Here is a 13,338-nt window from a genome sequence, read left to right on the forward strand (position 1 = left end):
AGACCCAGGGGCAATTGCAAGAGGTGGTTTTGATGTCCTTCAACTCTACCATTTCCATTATGTCCATTCTAAAAAAGCTACAGCAGAAAGAAAAGACAAAGGACATTCCTGGAAGGCCAACTGGACCTAACCAAATAAAAGCACTTTAGAAGAGGTACAAGAATCAGAAATCAAGGCTATCTGCAGAGCCAAAAGCCATTCTGAAACTTCGTGTCCCAGAAACAAGGGTTTCCCATCTTTTCAAATATTTTAACATAAAAATGGCAACACCCTATAGGAAAATGGCTATATTTTTAGCAAGAATTGGTGAAGACCAACGATAACAAGCTACTATGAATCTAGAAGCTGCTTAAATGGCCGTATTCACAGCAGACCCTGCAGGCACTAATTAGAAAGAGTTGTACACATTACGTGTGACGGCTTTTTTTTTTTAAACGACAGAGAATATCTGTGGGTGCATTCACATTGCTCAATGACTCCGCTTAACCCACCCGGTAACTGGGAACCATGGCCCCAGGACAGGCTTCTCCACCGGGGCGAAGCTGCCTCCAAGGGGCGCAATGTTACTCTTTATGCATCAAGCACAGATACACATACAGCACATACGCAGGTCGACAGTGTATCTGCGGTACTGGAATTTCATGGGGAAAGGAGATGGGGGCGTGTAAAAAGCCCTTTTAAGAGTCAGATAACGAAAAAGAGAAAAAGAGGAGAAACACTGTCCTACAATGGTCCTGAGCTGAGGCCATCAAATGAATGTACTGACAGGTATTTTTCTCCCAGGCAGCCGACTGAGAGTCAAGGGGCTCTGACTGTGCTATGACTCCGGCCACACAGAGAGAGGCGTTTTCCCCTCGGTGGCCTCCTAGCGTAGGGGGCACTGCGTGCCGTCCTCTCCCTCACCGGGCGCCCCGCGCTGATGAAACGGAGCAACTGGAAAAGTGCTCTGAAAACTGCAAAGCGCTGCGCCAAAGCGACAGGAGGTTCCCATTCTCAGCAGTACGAAATCCCCCGGGGGTCCTCCCCGTCCCGGTGAGACGCCCTCGGCCTCCGCACTTGTTGCTTCTGCGCCCCGTCTGCCTCCCTGTCAGACCCACCCTTCGCGGCCCCCTCGCCCCTCCACACGCTCGCACTCAGGTCCCGAGCCTGTCCCGCGACCCCCTCACCCATGCCACGAAGCCCGCGCTCTGCGTGGCAGCCCTGGAGACGGCCGAGCCACCGCCTCCGCCCCCTGCCCAGCTCTGGGCGCCAGCCCCTGCCCGCCGACGCCGCGGTTTCCTAGACAGCCGCGCCACCGTTCCGCAGCCTCGGGAGCGCGCGCGCGCGGCCGGCGGGAGGCGAAGGCGCAGGCGCGGGCCCGGCCAAGCCGCTGGCGCGAGGCCGCGCGCGCGCCCCCGAGCGCGGTGGGCGGAGGGGCGGAGGGAGCGGCAGGGCCGCGAGGGGGCGGGGGGGCGGAGAGGGGAGCCCCGGGAGCGCGAGCCGAGGCCGGCGCCGCTGCAGAGCCGAGCGAATCCCGAGCCCGGGCAGCAGGTATGTGTCCTCGCAGCCGGCCGCGGCCGGAGCTTCCCTTGCCTCACTACCTGAGTCCTGTGGTCGGGGCGGGGGGTGGGGGGACCGGTCAAGGTTTGCAGGATGCGTGCTTGGAAGGGGCTGGGATCTTGCCGCTGACCTTCATCCCCCTGGCCGGGGGAGCCAGGCGAGGGTGCGTGGGGCAGCCCAGGGCTTCAGCTCCAGCCTGGGGACCTGCTTCTTGTCACATGCTTCTTATTTATTTTTGCAAAGTGCCCTGGTTCGGGTCCAGCTGCAGATGCCTTACCTCCCATTCTTTGCCTCCGTGTGCCATCTTGCATTTATTAATAAAACATGCAAGCTGGAGGGGGGGTTTACTGCTGGGGGGAATCCCATTGCAGTATGGCAGGCGGGCGCCTATTTTCGGTTTTCAGACGTGGTATAGAGGTGGAAATCCCACACCCTGAGGATTTGTGGCTTGCTTGGTCGTGACCACTTCCTAGTGGGCTTCCCCGGTTTGTCGGGAGGTGCTTCAGCGGCAGGATGGGCTGTCTGGAAGGGATGGTGGGTTTTCACCGTCAGGCCAGAATCCCCTTCAGGGGATAGGTGCAAGCTAGGGCAGGCAGTTCCCTGCTTGCTAACTTGCCAGGGAGTCTTAAACCTAGAAAATTGTCTCCCTTGATGGCCGAGAAAAGGCCTTCAGCAGAATCCCTGGGACTTACATACTCAAACTCATTACGGTTTTGCATCTGAACATGACTAAAGCTAGCCACCTGTTGGAAGTCAGACCCCATGAAAGCCCCCATAATCTAGCTCACCCATCCCTGTTTCACAGTCACCAATACTGAGCTAGCAATAGGCCCATATGGGTTCCCTCTATCCTCTTTAATGTTGCTTGGCTTTTGTTTCTTTTAAAATAAAATCTACCTATGATTTGATGCCCTATATGTTAGAGGTTGAAATTGTATGATTTGTTTATGTTCCATACACCTATCACATCATATCCTAAAGACTGAATTTCTCTTCAGTGCATGTGTTTATTTCCCTGGCTTTTCACCTTGCTTTGAGCAACAGTGGGGAAAGTGGGATGTATATAACTGCTCACCTCCTCCCCCAAATACCTCAACCCTAAAATATTGTGACGAAAAGAATAGTAACAGCTAGAAGCAAAAAAATGAAAATGGTTATCACAAGATGTTGGGATATGACAGCTGAACCGTAATTGCTTCTAAAATGTGGTCAGAGTGCCACATCTAATCACGAGAAGGACACGTTTCTAAAATGTTCATATGTATCAGGTACTGAGCTAAAACTATTTGTGTATGATCTCATTTAGTCCTCATAACAAACCTCTTATGTCCATGTTGAAGATGAACAAGCTAGGACTTAGAAAGGTTAACTGACTTGCCCAAGGTCACACAGTCAGGGACAGGGTAAGGATGCAAACTCAAGCGCATGGGGATACTGGAGGTGGGAAGCCCTGAGGGGGCTTTTCCTCCAGGTGTGGCTGCTCCATGTACCTTTTCATTAAAATCAAGCTTATGCATGAGCACATTAGCTTGGATCCGATTTTCCATTTCATAGATTCTACACCAACTTTGTGGCTTTCCAGTAAGAAAAGCTGTTGTTTCACAATGGATCGGTATGGAATTTTTTGAGGTGGCACTAAACCTATAAAAAGCGGGGTCCAAGATGTGCTTCCATTTAATTCTCCCACACAAGGAGTTGAGTTTAAAAAGTTGTTTCCCTCCAGATTTAAACTCATAAAATGTATATAATTAAATAGAATGAATCACTCCCATTTTCCATTATTGCATCCCACCCTACCCTTCTTGCTGCCCTGCACACTGTCTTCTGGTCTTACTGCCAGTCATCAGAGCAACATTGTCTATCACACTTGCCTGTGAATGCCTTAATGGGAGGAAGAAATCCATACCAGCCATGGATCACAATCCAGTCTCTCTATGATTGTAGCAATTATGCATTCAAAGTTCTTGGAATCTGTGCATTCAGCTATGGATGTGTATTTAATCATTTTTTTAAAGTGCATTATTATAATGCAGGTATTGGATTACTGGATTTTGTTAAACATTCCTAGCAGTTCTCATGGACTTAGAAATTGCTGTAGTTGCATCAGTGAAAATTCACCCAGTGGGGCTAATAGCTTTTCTACTCAGGTCACATAGTTGAGATAGTGGTGAGAAAGGTATAGGTGAATAGAAGGAATTATTTGGAAAGTATATCCCATGCAAATAATAACTTTTAATTATAAATTGATGAATAATATTAAGTAGGAAATATGACTATCTCTTTTAATTCTATAAGCTCTTTTTTTCTTTGTCAGTGTGATTGGTTTTAGAGTACCATGATGTTACAATTTTCATTACACTGTGTTATTTTGAAACAGTATAGCAGTTTGTACGTAGCATTCTTGCCTCGTGGGAAACACTCAGTTTAGGAAGAGCACATTCCCTGGTGTTTACAGAAATGCTGAGACAGGATCTTTCTGTCTTGGGGATTTCCAGTCTATGATCAGATAAACTCAAGAGGAGTCCTGATGTTACTGGGCAAGAAGCAGAAAACCAGAGGTGTTACTTGATTTCTGGGGAGGAAATGAATTTTCCTATGGGGAGCATCACTATCTTCCTCAGTTGGGAATCTCATGATTGAAGAGTTTGAGAAACTGACTAGTCTGCTGTCTTCCATTCAAGCAGGATTTCATTTAATGCAGAGCTGAGAAGGCTTTATCGTGCAAAGGCCAATTCAGGAAATGTAAAAATGTTTCTGGACTACTTTTTTTTTTTCTCTTGAAACATATATTTAAACTGGGAAAGTCATATAGGAAACTTTTAATGCTTAAGCATTATTTTTTTTAATTCCCTTCATGAGAGTTGTTTGGGAGAGTGGGAGAAAAGTTTTCCAAGCTATGAAACTCACATGTCTTGTGGTGACTGATTATAATGAGTATTTTAGTACATTGTTGAATAAGACACTAAGAACTGGGATATTTGTTTTTCCTTGATCGACCTTGTAAGCTACTTCATTGTGAAATGTGTTTTTTCTTAAAGTATTTCTTAATTTAGTATTCTTTAAAATGAGATTTTTTTTTCAGTTGTCGACAATCTTGAATCACAAAAGAAGTTTCCAGATTACTTTGAAATACTTGATTTTCATCAGTCTCTCTTTCTCTGCTTAGCAGCCATAGTAAGGGTTTTCATTTTCTTTAGAAAGTGGTTCACTTTCCATCATCTTTCAAACAGACCCAGTGGGAGTTCACATGTTAACCAAGCATACCTATCCCAGGACCTTCTCCTGTGGTCCAGGTGTCATCTAAGAACCTAAGGCTCCCTTTGGCCCTTTTTGCACTCAGTTTCCCCATAGAGAAGATGTAAGAGTTGGATCACACCAGGTGGGCTTGGGTGCAGGGTGGGATGGAGGTTACTCAGGACCAGGAGGTCAATTCTCCTGCACCAGCACAAGCCTATATTGTGATTTCTGCTTGCCAGTGTAATATGTGCTCATTGTAAAATGTTCAAACATTACAGAAATATAGAAGGTAGAAGCTCAGTAGTCCAACTTTTTGGTAATCTTACCCTTCAGCACTGACCACCACTAACAGTTTGGTGTGGATTCCTCCAGATATTTGAATGCAGAAACTAAAATATTCCTGTTTTCCAACAATACATAGATGTATACCGTTTTGCAGTTTGTTTTCTTGCACTTGGACCTCTTGGAAGCCCTTGAATGGCATACTTTTAGACATTTTTTACTCAATTGCATTGGGAGCTAGATGAGAGGAGCCCTGTAAACCAGGGGAAGAGGAGAGGAGCTGATGTTTGGTGGGTAGGAACATGTCATGTGCTGTGTCCTGTGATAGGAAGTTTCACATCCCATATTGCAGTGACCACCCTTTATGGTCAACTGTTTATATATAAGAATGGGGGAGCCCAAGGTAAATGACCTAAGGGGCAGAGCTGACATCTGAGCTCAGGTCAGCATAGCTCAAACTCTGGACTCATTCCCTTTTGCACTCTGACTGCAGGATGAAGCACTCTCTGCCCCATAGTTCTCTGGCCTCCCGTCCTATTCTGGTCCATCCACACTGGCTTCTTTGCTGTTCCTCCTGCCCCCAGGCCCTTAGCACTAATGGTTTTCTTCCCTGGAATACTCTTCCCACGGGTGTCTTCATGGTCCCTCACCTCATTTCAGCTTTGCTCAAAGTCTAACCACTCCTTTAAAAGTATCCCCACTCCCACAGCATCCTATTCCGTCTCCCTGTCTTGCTTTTATTCATAGCACCTCCTAGCATACTATATTAATTAGTTGTTAAGTTTATTGCCCATCTCCCCCATGGAATTAATGCTCCAAAGGGCAGGGGTTCTGTCTATTTTGTTCACTCCTCCAACTCTGGTACTGTAAAAAAAGAACCAACAAATCACTATGGCATCCTTGAATCTTTCCAGCTTCCCACACTTTTTGTTTTTGTTAGTCCTTACTGTTCTCTGTAGTGAGCAGTGAAACCTCTAAAATGCAAAAACTTTATGTATTGTTTGGGGGAAAAACAAGAAAGTGGAGAAGAATCGGGAAAGATCTGGCTTACTCTTGAGCTGGTGTTGGGGAGAGAGGAACCTGTAAAGATGGGAAAAAAGTCACCTGAGGGTTGGGATGTGTGATGAGGCAGCAAATGGTATGTGGGGAGATGGCCTGGGATGCAGAAGAGATCTGTATGGGTTCCCCTGTAATGGGGATGCATAATGTTTTTGAAGAACTTCCAAAGGAGACTCTGGATTCCTTCAGCCAACCATCAACTGTCCCAGTGGCCTGAGTCACTAGAAAGGAAAAGGAATCTATGGTCATTCCTACTGGCTTTTCACACAGACAGGTAAATCATTGCAGTGCCTGCATTATTAGCCTGTTGCATTTTTTAAACATTAAATACCTGTTGGTGTCATCCCTGTTTGAGCCAGGGTCTGAGAGTTCATTGCCAAAGCACTTACCCAATGTGTCTGAGAAGCATCACAGCCTGAGATCTCTTTGGCATAAGCAGTCCCAGGAAGGACTCTACATATGTCTTTCATGCATCTATTGTTTGCAGTAGTTTTTGAGCTGCAGCAAAATCATAGGCACTTTGGGGACTGATTCATCTGTAGAACACTTTAGAATGGACTACACTGGGATGCTAAAGGGAGTTCATGGTTTTCAGAAGCCTGGGAGAAACTGCGCTTCAGCCACAGAGAGGCCTCCTCTCTTCCTCCCGGATGGCTTTAATTGCTGTCCTAGGCAGTCTGAATTACCCGCCAGGAGAGGATTTCCCCTTCAAAAAACACAGCCTCCCTAAAACTGCTTTTGATTTGTAATAGAAACTACTTAGTAGCTAGGACAGAGGCTGATAACTCCTATTCCCAGAACTCATTAAAACAAGGAATTTTAATAAGTATTTTTGCCCTTTGCAGCCCAGGTTTTTGGAAGTCCAGGCAGCTGTTCTCCAGATTTCACTGTCAAGCCATAACACATGCAGTGCTTCAGCTTCTTTCCCTTGCCTCAAAACAGGTCTGAAGCAAGTTATTTTATCTATGATTATCTCACACTATCCCACCCTGGTTACACAATTGCCATTTTGTCCAGCCAATACAATGCATAAGGCCAATTAACCTTCTGCCCACGACAGTTTCCTTTGAAATAGTCAAATCTTTGTATTTTACCTGAATTTGATGCAGGGCTTTTAAAAAACAAGTTCTATGACACTTGCTAATTCTCCTTTAACTATGACTCCTAAAATTTGTTAGCTTTGCCCATCAAAACAAAAGAACAAGGTGAAATATATTGCAATTCCTCAATAAAGAAAAGGTTTCATTGTTTTGGGAGATAGTCTCAAAAGAAAAGCTTGGAAATTTCTCTCCCATCTCTCCCTGTCTTTTCACTGTCAGTTTCTACACAAGGTTCTATCTACTATCACTCCCCTTCTTGATGCTCTGCAAGGAGCTCCTGCCCCCACCCGTCTACTGAAACAGAACTCTTAAAGGTCACCGGTGATTGCCTAATATAAATCCAATGGCTGTTTCTCAGATTTCGTTCATGATGGCTCAGCAACATCTGACCCCATTGACTTCCTCTACTCCTTGAAATGCTGTCTGTCGGCAGCTCCTTCCTAGCGGTGTCCGTGTCTATCTAGTCTCTCCTCTGCTGTCATCCTTCTGTTCTATCAAGAGGCAGTCTGAAGTGGTTAAGAGTGTGGGCTCTGCCTATGATGTGAATCCTGGCTCTGGTACTTGCAAGAGTAGCTTTGAGTAGGTGATTTAACCCTCGTACCTCAGTGTCCTCATCGGTAAAATGGGGAGAAGAATAGCTATGGCAGAGGATTAAATAGTATGCTTAGTAAAGGGTAAGCACCCAACAAATGCTATTTTTTTAATCATATAACTTCCTGTGTAGATGACTGTAACTTCAGGATAAAACCCTAATGCCGCCCTCTGGCCAACAGGACCTCTAAGATCCAGCTCTCATTTAGTTTGCTTATACCTCAGACCCTCCCCAGTATGTGTCCACTTCTGAGGCTTTGTCCCTTTGCACTCCCCACTCAACCACCCTCACCTCTTCCTATTCTGCCCCTCCTTCCCTGGCCAGAGGAGGGAAGAATGCCGAGGGCGGCCCCTGCCCAGAAACCACCAAGCACAGCCTGCTTTGTAACAGAAGACAGCCTCCCTTGGGCATGGAGCCTATCTCTCTCAGACAGAGTATGAATTACTTAAGGACACCAGCTGTGATTTATACTTTTAAAAAATGTCTTCCTCAGCATTTAGCACTATAACTTTACACATAGTGGGAATTTAACTCATATCTTTTAACTGCCAAAACATTATAGTTTTACTTGGCCCTTCCAAAATCCTTTTTCCTCCTAAATTGAAACGTGTATTGATCAGTCCTGGAGCTCATGTAAGCTTGATTTGGGATAATTAAGTCAACACCACAGGGAGAGTTACCCATGTCAGAACCTTTTTGGAACTAGGAGGGATATATAGAAATAATTGAATTAATGGGAGCACAGGGAATAATTTAATGCTTTTAAAAAGTAGCTTGAAATCCTACCAACCTATAAAGCTGTTAGAATTGTTAAGAAGTGTTTATAAGTTTTTTCTATACACTCTACTCTCAGAATAAAATGAGCTGTAAAGCTGTGAGTAGCAAATCTATCAACCCTTCAGACCTTGCTGTAGGCCTGCTCCTGAGCCACTGTGTTCTAGTCCTGCTTGCTTTCTCCTTCCTGCCCTGGTGAAGAGGACATTGAAGCTGGATGAAAATCAAAGGAAGGGCCGCCTACTTAAAAAAAAAAAAAGGCCGGGCGCGGTGGCTCAAGCCTGTAATCCCAGCACTTTGGGAGGCCGAGGCGGGCGGATCACAAGGTCAGGAGATCGAGACCATCCTGGCTAACACGGTGAAACCCCGTCTCTACTAAAAACACAAAAAAGTAGCCGGGCGAGGTGGCGGGCGCCTGTAGTCCCAGCTACTCGGGAGGCTGAGGCAGGAGAATGGCGTAAACCCAGGAGGCGGAGCTTGCAGTGAGCTGAGATCGCGCCACTGCACTCCAGCCTGGGGGACAGAGCAAGACTCCGTCTCAAAAAAAAAAAAAAAAAAAAAATTAACCCCTTTATTGGCGTTTTGAGTTGGCCTGGCAAAGACAGCCTAAGTTTTCATCGGCATCTGCTGTGTGTGTCCCTGGGGTCATGAAGAGTGCCAGCGTTGTGCTGCCAGTATAACAGCTTCCCACCCCACAACCCTGGAAGCCACGAAGGACCATATGCTTTGCATCTTCAGATTCTGTAGCAGAGTTTCAACTTCAACACTGTTGACACATGGGGCCAGGTAATTCTTTGTTGCAGGGGCTGTCCTGTGCATTGTAGGATATTTAGCAGCATCCCTGACCCTTACCCACTAGATGCCACTGGTACTACCACGACTACCCCCCAACCTCAGTGGTGACAACCAAAAATGTCTCCAGAAATTGCCACATGTCCCCTGGGGTGCAAAGTCACCCCCATTTGAGAACCATTCTCCATAGGATCAATACAGAAAACTCAGCATCTTTCTAGTTTGTAGAATACAGAACTAAGATAGTTTGGGTCAAATGAAGATGAAGATTGGGTTATAATATACCTGAAAGGTAAATTTGGGTTTGAAATTACACAGAGAAGGAAAATTTAGAGTCTATAAGCAGTTGTAGATTATGTCATAAGGAGATGTAAACAAATTACAGAAATGCAGACTATCTTCTTACTCCTAAAGGTCTCAGGTCTAGAGTTGTATCCCCTCCAAAAAAATATATATGTTGAAGTCCTAACCCCTAATGTGACTTAGTCCTAACCCACAATGTGACTTACCAGGAGATAGGGTCTTTATGAGATAATAAAGGATAAATGATGTTGTAAGGGTGGGTTCCTAATCTGATAGTACTGTACCCTTATGTCTAGATGCAGCAGCACATTCTGGGACTGTTAAAATCTTCCTTGGGGCTGGGTGCGGTGGCTCATGCCTATAATCTCAGCACTTTGGGAGGCTGATGGGGGCGGATCACCTGAGGTCAGGAGTTTGAGACCAGCTTGGCCAACATGGAGAAACCCCATCTCTACTAAAAATACAGAAAATTAGCTGGGTGTGGTAGTTGGCACATGCCTGTACTCGGGAGGCTGAGGCAGGAGGATCACTTGAATCCTGAAGGCGGAGGTTGCAATGAGCCGATATCGTGCCATTTCACTCCAGCCTGGGTGACAGAGCAAGACTCCATCTCAAAAAAAAAAAAAGAAAAAAATCATTCTTGGGTGTTTTTGTCGTTGTTTTTTTGGCATTGTATTTAAGTGCTTAAAGTATGCAATAACACATTCTGTGACTGTTAAAATCATCCTTGGGGTGTTTTTTTGGGGGGCCATTGTAATTTAAGTGCTCAAAGTACCTGTAGGCTTTTGACAATAAGTATATCAAACCAAAAATAATCTTTCTGGAGAAATCTGAAATATTTGATTATGACTGGAGGGAATTATATTTGACCTGCAAAGGGCCAGCTCTCCCCACTAGAGCCTGCTTCTGACCATAAAGCCACTCTAAGACAGCATTTCCAGGTGCTTCATAAAGTAGGACTGACAAGGTACTTTGTGCTTTGGTGAAAGGCCACAATTGCTCAGTAATCTTCATGGCTCTTAGAAAATTTGGCTGGGGACTTGTGATTTAAAACCCACCTCCAATTGACAGTCATCATTATGTTCTTTCTAAATGCAGTAGCAGAAATTGCATGCCATGCCCAAAGGCTAAAAGTGACAGTTAAATACATGCTTTCTGAAAAACTTTAAGGCCCTAACTTTGGGAGAGACCTGATTTGGCCAGAGATTACCTCTGGTTTGTTAATTGCCTTAGGGAAGGGAAAGTGTTTACACAGATGAGCTCCAAAATGTTCCTATGAATAGTCTAGAACTAAGCCTTGTGCAGTTTCTTGAATCAAGGAGGCAAGGTAGAATTACTAATTCTGTAGACAACTGTATCTTCAGTGTTCTAGACTTGTGCTAACAGGTAGAAGGAACTCCAAAGATCATATCCAGTACTGTGGACTGAGTTGTATCCCCTCCAAAAAAATATATATGTTGAAGTCCTAACCCCCAATGTGACTTAGTCCTAACCCACAATGTGACTTACCAGGAGATAGGGTCTTTATGAGATAATAAAGGATAAATGATGTCGTAAGGGTGGGTTCCTAATCTGATAGTACTGTACCCTTATAAAAAGAGGAAGAAAGATACATATCTCTCTCTCCTGCTTCCATGTGAGGACACAGTGAGAAGGTGGCTGTCTGCAAGCCAGGAAGAGAGCCCTTACCAGAACTTGACCATGCTGGCATCCTGATCTAGGACTTCCAGCCTCCAGAACCGTAACAAAATAACTTTCTGTTGTTTAAGCCACCCAATCGATGATATTCTGTTATGGCAGCCTGCACTAACTAATACATCTAACATCCTTGTTGTACAGATGAAGAAACCAGGTCCAGACAGGTAGACTTGCAAGAGGTTAAGCTACTAATGAGTGGCAGGGCTGGAACGTAGCACTTATTCTTCCTGACTCCTAGCCCAGTGTACATTCTCCTTCCCACACTTTCTCCAGTCATATGATCCTCTTATTTATCATCTCTAGATCCTACAGCACATCACTTCTGTGAGCATCAGGGTCCTTATGCTTGCCCTGTTTATCTAAGGATTGTTGCAAGGATCAGTGACATAGTAGAAAAAAGATAGTTTAAGTTTCCAAACTACAAAATATTTTACAAACACGTCATACTCAACTCAGATTCGGCCTAGTTGGCAGGAATCTATCTGCCTCTGGCAATTGTAAGTCTAGTCAAGTACGTAGCTCTGTGAGGTCATACTAGGCTAGGTTGACTCATGAGTGGGTTGGCTGTTGGCTGTAGGGAATAGATCAAAGGACAGAGAAGGCAGGAGGAGATAGGGCCTAGTTTGGTGATGAACCACCTCAAGCCAGATGATTGCTCTTCTCTTTGGTTGAGTTGTAAAAGCTGAGGTTGATATGAGTTTGCATAGTAAGAAGAATGTTCCTCTTAAAAAGGACAATCAGAGCTGGAGGACACCTTAAGAGCTCAAGGTACCAGCCAGAGTCTCTGGTGTTACGCAACAGAAACATACCCGGTGGGCCAGGCGTGGTGGCTCATACCTGTAATCCCAGCATTTTGGCCAGCCAAGGCAGGTGGATTATCTGAGGTCAGGAATTTGAGATCAGCCTGGTCAACATGGTGAAACCCCATCTCTACTAAATACAAAAAATTAGCGGGGCATGGTGGCACATGCCTATAGTCACAGCTACTCAGGAGGCAGAGGCAGGAGAATTGCTTGAACCCGAGAGGTGGAATTTGCAGTGAGCCGAGATCATGCCACTGCACTCCAACCTGGGCAGCAGAGTGAGGCTCCGTTTCAAAAAATAAAAAAAATAAAAAAAAATAAGGAAAGAAAAAAAAAAAACAAAACAAGAAACCTACCCTGAGGAACTTCAGCAGTAATGACAATTTATAAGCTATAAAATATTATACAATTGTAAATACCATTCTCAGATCAACTTTTTTTTGCATTTATTGAGTATTATGCAACCTTTATTGCATTTATTGAATAGTCATAATATTGAAGTAGATCAGGAAGGAATGTGTTTATCTGGGAGTAAGAAAATCTGAAAAACAGTGGCTTAAATAGGTGAATATCTTATTTTCCTTGTGTAATAAGTCTACAGGCAGGAATCCAAGGCTTGTCCAGCTGCTCAGGGCTGTCATCAGAGGCTGAGGTTCTATTTAGCATTTTGTTCATGGTCATGGATGGCTGCTTCGCCTCCAGGCATTTCATCTGTGTTCCAGTTAGGAAGAAGGAGGAAGGATGAAGATGAAGCATGAAAGCCTTTTTCCTTCCAGGTTTTGCCTTCATATTGGAGAAGGGACTTATTTCTTTATTTTATTCATCAGAACTGTATCACATGACTACTTCTGAATGCTAAGGAGTCTGGAAATGCAACTATTTTGCTTTCTGGCCTCTAGAATAGAGGGTGACAAGGAAGAAAGGAATTGAAATGGGAGCTGTGAGCCAAGCATGTTTATGACAGAAGAACATGGGCACTTCTGCAGAGTCATAAAGTCTTAGAGAGCCAGCTCAGAAAATAAGTGTGGCTAGGCACAGCTCAAGAGCCCTGGGCACTACTTTAGTACTCTGGGCTACCCACTCCCAGTCAACATTGCCGTACCTCTGGAACTTATTCCACCACAGCTAGGCTTTTCCATTCTTATTAAGGATTCAAAGT

General features: G+C 44.8%; 1 protein-coding gene across 1 annotated transcript in view; it reads left to right on the forward strand.

Moving 5' to 3' along the window:
• The first annotated feature begins 1,350 nt into the window (after positions 1 to 1,350).
• The window catches only part of TMEM266 (transmembrane protein 266), a 146,984-nt gene continuing 134,996 nt past the window's right edge, over positions 1,351 to 13,338 (forward strand). Inside the window, exon 1 of the mRNA XM_025389888.1 lies at positions 1,351 to 1,530. The gene's annotated coding sequence lies outside the window, so the exon portion shown is untranslated. The remainder of the gene's footprint in view (positions 1,531 to 13,338) is intronic.

Source organism: Theropithecus gelada, chromosome 7a, assembly GCF_003255815.1.
Source record: "Theropithecus gelada isolate Dixy chromosome 7a, Tgel_1.0, whole genome shotgun sequence".
NCBI lineage: Eukaryota > Metazoa > Chordata > Mammalia > Primates > Cercopithecidae > Theropithecus > Theropithecus gelada.